The 10455-nt window shown below is 41.4% G+C and overlaps 1 non-coding gene across 1 annotated transcript; it reads left to right on the forward strand.

Moving 5' to 3' along the window:
* Positions 1-9184: 9184 nt before the first annotated feature.
* LOC127108637 (small nucleolar RNA R71) lies at positions 9185-9291 on the forward strand. The gene has a single exon (XR_007796163.1). It is a non-coding gene; the product is annotated as a small nucleolar RNA R71 (small nucleolar RNA).
* Positions 9292-10455: the final 1164 nt, after the last annotated feature.

The following is a 10455-nucleotide window of genomic DNA, read 5'->3' on the forward strand; positions in this document are numbered from 1 at the left end:
TGCATGTTCCGCATATGTTTTTATTTTTGCTGGGTTAAATGACCGTGTGAGAGTCACCTAGCCCGGATTTTCATGCGGTTTGGGAACAAAGCAGGGATTTTTGTGATCATTCACTTATTTTCATCGGTCCCCTATGTAGAGCATGCTTAAGCCGAAGTTGACTGCTAGGATAAACTACTTAAGGACCTATTTGGAACAAAAACTCGGGCTACAACATATGGGGTATCGGGATCGACTCTTGTAATCATGAAGCCTAAGGTGTTAAGACAATACCGATTTTTGAAAAAGTTTTCCCAAGTCTTTTACATCCTATTATAAACCTGTCTTGTAGCCTGAATGTTCAAGATGTACTGGTTTCTTGGCTAAATTTTTTTGGTAAGGTTAAAGAAATGGGGGAAATAAGGATACACTTACATAAATGACTCATCAGACACATGTTATTTTATTGAAAGGGAAAAACAAGCAACTAAAATAAATAAAACATACTAAAAGTAAAAGAAAGCGATAAAAAGCAATAAAAGTAAAGGAAAGCAATAAAAATAAAGGAAAGATAAAAAGCGATAAAATCTCCTCCCACACTTAAACCGAACATTGTCCTCAATATTTCGATATGAGATAGGGTAGGAGTAACCTGGAAGAGAGAGAGAGAGAGATCTAGGGGTGAGCACCGGTACCGTCACCGTCACCGCCCTAGTCAGGATGCCTGGGTCGACGATGTCTGGATCGAGTACTAAGTCCTTCCTGCAGCTGCCTAGAGTGACCTAGGAGAGATCCTTGGTTGGCCTCGATGAGAGCGAAGTGACGCTCATTAGACTGTCGCATGCGTTGCTGCTCATTAGTGATCGCAAGCAAAGACTCAGTGACAGTCTGATGTGCTCGCTCACTACGCTGCTGGAAAGCTACCATAAAACTCATATTGTCTGACAGTTGTTGGTTTATGGTGTTCAGGAGGGTGTCACGCCATTCCTCACGAGCCAGGTGCTCGCGCCACATTTCCTCGGTGATGTAGAAACCGGGGGTGGTACCTGCAAAAGGGTTAGAGGAAGAAGGTGCGGTGTGTGCAGGTGATGTAGCAGGAATATCATGAGCTGGCGATTGGTCGCGCCGGTCATACACATCATCGGTTCCTTGCCATTCGTCCATAAGAACGTTAGGTGGTAAAGGACCGGTAAAGGGCGGAGCATCAAGGTCGTATGTCCAATTCCTCGCATGTCGCACATCCGTACGCTGAGAGTAAGGGAGGACAACATTGGGTACAGCTGCACCATGTATCATAAGGTAGAAACCACCTTCTCGCCGCACCTTGCATAATTTCATATCTTTCAAAAACTTCAAGTTAATGGTGCGGTGAGGGAGTGGTTTCAAGGTGGCTAACTCAGCGTGTAGATTCAACGCTCTAGCAATGGAGGTAATCAAACCACCGAAAGAGATGGTTCCTCCTTTCTTAAGGATGGAAGACATATGGGCCAACATGAAAGGAACATGATTGATCCTGTGATTAGTAAGGCACCCCTGTAAAAATAGCAATTCTCGGGCATTTACTTTGTTAGAATTTTCCCGGCTAAATATAGTACATGCCAAAAGATATCTAAAAATACGTATGGCCGGGTTATGGATGTTAGAAGCCAAAATTCCCTCAAAGGAAGTGACATTCACATTAGATAATCGGTTCCAAAAAGTAAATGCCTTGATTGCCCATTCAGCATCTAAGGGCGTCTCACAAATAACACCATCACCATAAGGCATTCCGAGCAAACCCGCTAAAGCATCGGTAGTGTACTCGTATTCTACATTAAACATCCTAAAATAAATGGTACCTACCGTGCTAGCAGTGCCAGGATGGACAATGTAAATCAGGGAACTTAAAAATTCCCTAGTGAGTCTATCGTAGGTGGGCGCTTCGCTAGCAAAAATATCGTGTAATCCTAAATTGTCTAGCATGTGGAATACACTATGATATGTGCCTAGAGTGTACAAACAGTCTTTGTCGACATACCTGGTAGAGAGGATCTCCCGAGTTTGCAATCTTTGCAAAATCTTGTTTTGTCGCTCACCGGGCTTTCCTCCTCGAAGAGTGATGTTGTTAAACTCCATTCCGGCCATTAATGGAGGTTGTTGAGAAAAATGAGTAATTATAGAAAGGAAAAAAATGGAATTTAATGGATTTTTGATGGAGGGTTGGAGAAGTGAAGATGGAGAATTGTTGGTTTGTAGTGAAAGTGAAAAGATTGGAAATTTTTATGAATTTGGTGGAGTTTGTAGAAGAAGAGAATAGGTTTGGAAAGGTTGAAGAAGGTATAAATAGTGGAAAAGGTAAATCTGACCCTTACGTCATGGCGCCCGCCATGGAGCTCATGGCGCCCGCCATGTCTTCGGAAATGGTTTGGGTCGGCTGTGTTATTTGCTTCTTGGGCCTTAATCCTTCCCGTCTTCATTTTTGAAATGGGGGGTGTATATAGGTATCCACGAATGTTTTTTTTGTTTTTGTTTTTGATTTTAAGCTTGATAAAATAAAATGAAACGAAATAAAATAAAACAAAATAAAGTAAAACAAAATTAAATAAAACAAAACAAAAAAAAAAGATAGTAAGGTAAAACAAGATAAAACAAAATAAAATAATGGGCATAAAAAACATAATAATTATAATAATGCATATATATATATATATATATATATATATATATATCTGTGTGTGTGTGTGTGTGTGTGTGTGTGTGTGTGTGTGTGTGTGTGTGTGTGTGTGTGTGTGTGTGTGTGTGTGTGTGTGTGTGTGTGTGTGTGTGTGTGTGTGTGTGTGTGAGAGAGAGAGAGAGAGAGAGAGAGAGAGAGAGAGAGAGAGAGAGAGAGAGAGAAGAGTCAATAATAATTCACGAGTCCAAAGATCTTAGGAAATAAAGCAAGCATAATGTCATAGGAAACGGTAAAAATAGGCATGAATAATAAATACGGAAAAAATAGGGAAATTCAAACGGTATTTCTCGGTCTATGATGGCATCAACGCTCGGGATATAGTGGAGTTTCCTCGACCTCGTAGCCTCGAAGCTCTGTGATATGGCGTTGGAGATCGGTGATCTCATCATGCAGCATATCAGTCTCGGTGTCGTGTGAGGCAACTACTACCTCGACCTACAGAGCAACGTCAGCAAGCTCCTGGCGAAGCTCGGCTATCTCCATGCGGAGCTTAACCAATTCGGACTGCATGCTCGGAGTTTGGAGATTAGGATTGTTGGTACGAACTTTAATTCTGATCGGTGCAATCTTCGGCGCGTCTACTGTCTCTCCCTGCCCTTCTATTGTGTAGACCCAGTTGGCCTGATCAATGACACAAGTCACCTGAGGGTCAGGTAAAGTGAAGTAGTGAATGGTCTCACCCTCAATTAACAGTCTGTATTGATCCGGATGGAAAGAGGATCTCCTCATCAGACCACGGTCCAGACAAAAATCAACATCCATCAAGGTGTAGCTACAATAAGGTGTCAGGTGAGACCGTCTCCTATGGAGTCCCAGGGCTGAGGCTATGTGAGTCACCGTGCTTCCGACATGAATGAGGCTCGCAGCAGAGCGAGCATTAAGGTGTAAACTCTCGATCAAGAAAGCTCCACAGTCTACCGGGCGTGGCTGAGTAGTACAGTACATGAAGAATATCTCTTCAGCACTCACATGCGCATCAGGGTCACTCTTCCCCAGGAAGGTGTGGGCAATGATCATCTGGAAGTATCGGAAAACAGGGTTGTGAGTTTTGTTGGAGATCTGGGTTGAAGGGTCAGGACTACCTCCACATGTGATATCGCTCCAAAACTTCTCGACGTCTCGGCTCAGAAAGTAGCTCATGGGGAGCTCGGACGAAGCATCATAGGCAGTCTGGAAACCAAGCAAGTCGCCGAAACGCTTGTGGTTGAAGGTATATTCTACCCTAAACAATCTGAAGTTAATGTATCCTCCATCGCTGGTGTGACCAACATAAGGCTCGTATACAAACGAGCTCAGGAACTCCAAAGTCAGGTTCCTGTAAGTCACGTGCATAATATCTGTATATTCATCCCAATGTAACTGATTGCATAAGTGCCTGACACTAGGCTCAATGCGCAATGCCTCCATGCAACTCGAGTCGGGATATCTAGTAGGCAGCACCAGGCGCTGTGAAAGTATGTTGTAACACTGCTCTTGAACTGGGTCACGGAAGATTACTGGCATGGTGTCGATATTCTCCATTCCTGAAAAGTTAGGTTAGAAACAGAGGACACCTGATATCACAAATATTATAACTGTTAGTCTCCACATAGATATACATACATATAAAACAAATAAATATAAACTAAAAAGAGTAAAAGTAAAGGAAAAGAAGTCATGGGTTGCCTCCCATGCAGCGCTTGTTTAACGTCGTTAGCTTGACGATTCGAACTTTATATGTTAGAGGTAGGAGCTGGAGGGTCGGTCATAGTCTAGTCATGACATTTTGTGGGTATGTCACCTCCTTGGTATGGCTTCAATCTTTGCCCGTTTACCACGAATGGATTACAGGAGTTGTTTCGGATTTCGAATGCTCCAGATTTCAGGATTTTGGACACCTCAAAGGGGCATGTCCATATCAAACGCAACTTACCTGGAAAAAGACGTAATCTCGAATTGAAGAGAAGAACAAAGTCTCCTATATTAAATTCCTTTTTCACTATCCTCTTGTCGTGCCAAGCTTTGGTTCTCTCCTTGTATATAATTGCATTCTCGTAAGCGTTCTGGCGAAGTTCCTCCAATTTGTGAATATCAAGGATTCGCTTCTTGCCAGATGCTAGGTAATCCAAATTTAGGGTCTTGATGGCCCAATATGCCTTGTGCTTGAGTTCAAAAGGAAAGTGGCATGACTTCCCGTAGACCAACTGGTACGGTGTAGTTCTAATGGGGGTCTCGTAAGCAGTTCTGTAAGCCCACAGTGCTTCTGTTAGCTTTTCAGACCAATCTTTTCTAGATATTGATACAGTTTTATCCAAGATTTGCTTAATCTCTCTGTTGGATACTTCCACTTGACCATTAGTCTGGGGGTGATATGGTGTTGCTACTCTGTGTTTCACTCCATATTTCCTTAGGAGCTTATTAAATATTCTGGATATAAAATGCGATCCACCATCGCTTATGACAAGTCGTGGAACTCCAAATCTGGGAAAGATATTGTTCTTGAACATCTTGATGACTACTCTTGTGTTGTTGGTGGGTGCGGATATAGCTTCTATCCACTTGGACACATAGTCAACTGCTACCAAAATGCACTTGTTTCCCAATGAAGATGGAAAAGGTCCCATGAAATCTATACCCCAAACGTCAAATAGTTCTACTTCTTGAATGTTCTTCAAAGGCATCTCGTCACGTCTTGAGATGTTTCCAGCATGCTGGCACTGGTCACATCGGACAATATTAGCATGGACATCACGCCATAATGTTGGCCAATAAAGACCAGCTTGAAGGATCTTAGCGTATGTCTTGGATGTGCTTGAATGTCCACCGTAAGGTGAAGAATGACAATGTTCTATGATGTTTCTGACTTCTTCTTCCGGGACACAACGTCGAAATATATTATCAGTTCCTCTTTTGAAAAGGAGTGGTTCGTCCTAATAGAAGTGTCTTATATCTTTAAAGAACTTCTTCTTCTGTTGATAGTTGAGGTCAGATGGTATGATATCAGCGGCTAAATAGTTCACGAAATCAGCGTACCATGGTACTTTGCTAATCTCTGAAATCGTCCCAAGGTTGTCTTATTCAGGTTCAAGGGGAGTGGTATCTATCTTAGCTACTAGTCCGTCATAGGTGAAGTCATCATTTATAGGTAAATGATCTGGCTTTAAATGCTCTAATCTGGAAAGATGGTCAGCAACTACGTTTTCTGTTCCTTTTTTGTCTCTAATGTCTAAGTCGAACTCTTGTAGCAAAAGGACCCACATGAGTAATCTAGGTTTTGCATCCTTTTTGCTCAGAAGGTAACTGATAGCTGCATGGTCTGTATAGACTATAATCTTAGATCCTACAAGATAAGACCTAAATTTATCGATTGCGAAAACTACAGCTAGGAGTTCCTTCTCTGTTGTTGTATAATTTAATTGAGCGGCGTCTAGGATTCTATTAGCGTAATATATTACGTGTAGTTTCTTATCTTTTCTTTGCCCTAAAACAACTCCTATAGCGAAATCGCTAGCATCACACATTATTTCGAAGGGTTTAGTCCAATCCGGGGTTTGTAGAATGGGTGCTAAGATTAACGCTTGTTTTAACTGGTTAAAGGCTTTGATGCATTTCTCATCGAAAATGAATTCGATGTCTTTCATCAGAAGGCCGATCAAGGTTTTTGTTATTTTAGAGAAGTCTTTTATGAAGCGTCGGTAGAAACCGGCGTGTCCAAGGAAACTACGGATTCCTCTAACTGTCTTAGAAGGGTTAAGGTTTTCTATAACTTCTATTTTTGCTTTATCGACCTCAATGCCTCTTTCAGATATTATGTGTCCTAACACTATGCCTTCTTTGACCATAAAGTGACACTTCTCCCAAGTTAACACTAGGTTGACTTCTACGCATCTCTCTAGGATTTTCTCAAGGTTAATAAGGCAGTCTTCAAAGTCTAATCCACACACTGAGAAGTCGTCCATAAATACTTCCATGATTCCGTTGAGATAATCTGCGAAGATTGACATCATACAACGTTGGAAAGTAGTTGGTGCATTATAGAGTCCAAACGGCATTCGTCTGTAAGCAAACGTTTCGTAGGGATAGGTAAATGTTGTTTTCTCTTGATCCTTGGGGTGTATGGGTATTTGGAAAAATCCAGAATATCCATCAAGATAACAAAAGTAAGAGTGTCTGGCAAGACGCTCCAGCATTTGATCTATGAATGGAATGGGGAAATGGTCTTTCCTAGTCGCCTTATTGAGTTTCGTATAATCTATGCACATACGCCATCCGCCTTCTATGCATTTAGCGACATGCTCTCCCTTTTCGTTCTGCACGACTGTGATGCCTCCCTTCTTGGGTACCACATGTACAAGACTTACCCATTTACTATCAGAGATCTGATAGATTATACCAACTTCCAATAGTTTAAGGACTTCCTTCTTTACTACCTCGCTCATCACAGGGTTAATTCTCCTCTGATGTTCTCTAGAAGGTTTTGAATCCTCCTCTAGCGAGATCCGGTGCATACACACGGATGGGCTAATACCTTTTAAATCAGAGATGTTGTACCCTATGGCTGAGGGGTATTTTCTTAAAACGTTCAAGAGTCGATTCGTCTCGTCTTGGTTTAAGGTGGCACTAACTATTACTGGGCGGTTCATTTCTTCATCCAGGAACTCATATCTTAGGTTCTTGGGTAGTTCCTTAAGTTCTTGGGCTGGTTTTTTAGAATTAGGTGAAGGGTCTGGAGTAAGATCCAGACATTCGTTAGTGAGAGGTTCCGTTTCCTCTAACTCGTCATCCTTTTCATTCAGGTTTGAAAATGGTCCGATCTTAGGTTCTCCGTGATCAAATTCTCTTATGCACTCATCTATGATATCGATCGCATAACATGCGTCTCCTAGTATTGGTGCCATCAGGAATTTCGAAAGAATGAACTCGATCTTTTCGTCCCCTACTTCGAAGGTTAATTTCCCTCTTTTGACATCTATTATAGCTCCAACTGTTGATAAGAATGGTCTACCTAAAAGGATAGGAATGTCTTTGTCTTCTTTGATATCCATGACCATAAAGTCTGTTGGGATATAAAGTTGACCGATCCTAACTGGGATGTCTTCTAAAATGCCTACAGGATACTTAGCAGATCTATCGGTTAATTGAAGGGACATCTTAGTTGGTTGTAATTCTCCCAGGTTTAATCTCTTACATACAACTAAGGGCATTAAACTTACACTAGCGCCTAAGTCTAGGAAAGCTTTGTCGATCACATGATTTCCTAAAATGCAAGGTATAGAAAAACTACCAGGGTCTTTCTCCTTCTTAGAAAGTTTATCCTCAGAAATGAAGTTGCATTCCAAGGGTTTTGGATCATCGAGCCTACGCTTGTTAGTTAAGATGTCTTGGAGAAATTTGGCGTAAGACGGAATTTGGGTGATAACTTCTGTGAAAGGGATCTCTACATGAAGCTTTTCTATCACTTTTATAAATTTTTGATATTGGGTATTGACTTTTGTTTGTTTAAGTCGTTGTGGATACGGGATTGGTGGTTTGTATGGGGGCGATGGTTTGTAAGTTTTATCCATGGCTTCACCTTTTTGGTTGGTTTGTTTCTCAGGTTCCTCTAGTTCCTCTTCTTGGTTGGTAGGCACATTCTCTTTGGAAGATTTGGACTCGCTCATTGCTGGGTTCTGAGGCCCTTCGTAAGCGGTCCCACTTCGTAACGAGATAGCGTTAGCTTGCCCTCGGGGGTTTGGTTGAGGTTGTCCAGGAAATTGGCCTCCAGGTGTAGTTTGTGGGGCTTGGTTTTGTGCTACCTGTGAGATATGGGTTTCAAGCATCTTGTTGTGAGTGATTATCTGATCAACCTTGGTTCCTAATTGCGTTATAAGTTTGTTTATGTGAATTTTTTGGTTTAGGAATTGTTTATTTTGCTGAGTCTGGCCCGATATAAAGCTTTCCATGATCTTCTCAAGGTTAGAGTTCTGGGGCACAACTTGCATAGGTTGGTTTGGTTTTTGGGCTTGATAACCTTGCGGTCTCTGAGATGCATTATTTTGGATAGGGTTATGGTTTCTATAAGAGAAATTTGGATGATTCTTCCATCCAGGGTTGTAAGTGTTTGAAAATGGGTTACCTTGGGCGTAATTCACTTGGTTGGTATTTAGTTCGTTCAAAAGGTTACACTCCGCCGATTCATGTCCTTTAGATCCACAGAGTTTGCACTCTGTGTGGACTACTGCTACGGTGTTAGTGTTTGTAGACATATGTTCGATCCTAAGGGCTAAAGCGTCCATTTTCGCCTGCATCATGTCTAGAGAGCTTACCTCATGTATTCTACCTTGGGTCTCCTTTTTCTCTATTGATGCTCGTTCAGTTCCCCATTGATAATGGTTTTGGGCCATATCGTCAATCAGGTGACAAGCTTTTGGATAAGGTTTGTTCATCAGTGCGCCGCCTGTGGCAGTGTCGATGCTCATCTTGGTGTTATAATGAAGCCCATTGTAGAAGGTATGAACGATCAACCATTGTTCTAGGCCATGGTGTGGGCAGACTCTTAATAGCTCTTTATATCTCTCCCAAGCTTCGAAAAGCGATTCTCCTTGGTTTTGAGCAAATCTAGTTATTTGGTTTCGAAGAACAGCAGTCTTGCTAGGGGGGAAATATCTAGCAAGGAATACTCTCCTAAGGTCTTCCGAGGTAGTTATTGAATTAGCTGGAAGTGAATCTAGCCATGAACGTGCTTTATCCCTGAGGGAGAAAGGAAATAATCTTAAACGGATCACATCGGGTGAAGCGCCGTTAGATTTAAAGGTGTCACCTAGTTGGATAAAAACTTTTAAATGTTGATTCGGGTTCTCAGTAGCGAGACCCGCGTATTGGTTTTGTTGCACTAATTGTAACAAAGACGATTTTAGTTCGAAATTGTTAGCAGGTATAATGGGGTTTACTATACTCGAACTAGGTTCCTCATCAGAGGGTTGGGAAAATTCCTTAAGAGGTCGCCTATTGCGATTCTCGATCATAGCTTTCTTAATTCGGATGAGTAAGAGGAGTGTCCGAGTATAACATTCGGGATCCGCTAAAGGATCTACTAAATTTCTGGTACTACGGGTTCTTCGCATTTACCGGCTAATAATGCCTTAGTCTATACAGTGTAACAACAGGGTACGAAATTTGACGAAGTTGGTCTCCGAAAACGGCGCCAAAAACTTGATCGCTGTGATTCGCAAGTGCACGAATAACATCAAAGTAATATAAAAGAATATCGATCCCACAGAGACCAATCGTCAATCTATCGAATACTATCATTACGGTGTTTATCTAAGGCGGTGTAAAAGAGATATTGGGTTTGCAAAATAACGGTAAATAATAAATGCAGGTAAAGACATGTTGAATGTAATTCACGTCAGTTAAGGGATGTTTCGATTGTCTAAATAGAACTACTTATGAGGCAATGTTTTCTACTCTTGAAAAGAATCCATTTAACGGGAACTGTCGCTTTCGCGTATTCAGAACCGAGTTTACCCTTAAATTAAGGCCTTTTATTGTCACATATAAAAGGTGCGCAAAACGCTAAAGTAGTAAACCTATTTTTAAGAAATGAGACTCGTAAACTTAGTTGAAAAGTGATTTTGATTTGAAAAGTTTACCTAAGGAGTTCACTGATTTTAAACATATCAACGCGTCCGAAAACAATTTCAAAAATAGCTTTTCCTTAAAGTGATAAAGATTCCTAGTTACTACGCCAGGGTGCTTTTGCACTCCTCGAATAATTAAAACTAACCAAGTTTGTTTTAGAACAC

Source organism: Lathyrus oleraceus, chromosome 7, assembly GCF_024323335.1.
Source record: "Lathyrus oleraceus cultivar Zhongwan6 chromosome 7, CAAS_Psat_ZW6_1.0, whole genome shotgun sequence".
NCBI lineage: Eukaryota > Viridiplantae > Streptophyta > Magnoliopsida > Fabales > Fabaceae > Lathyrus > Lathyrus oleraceus.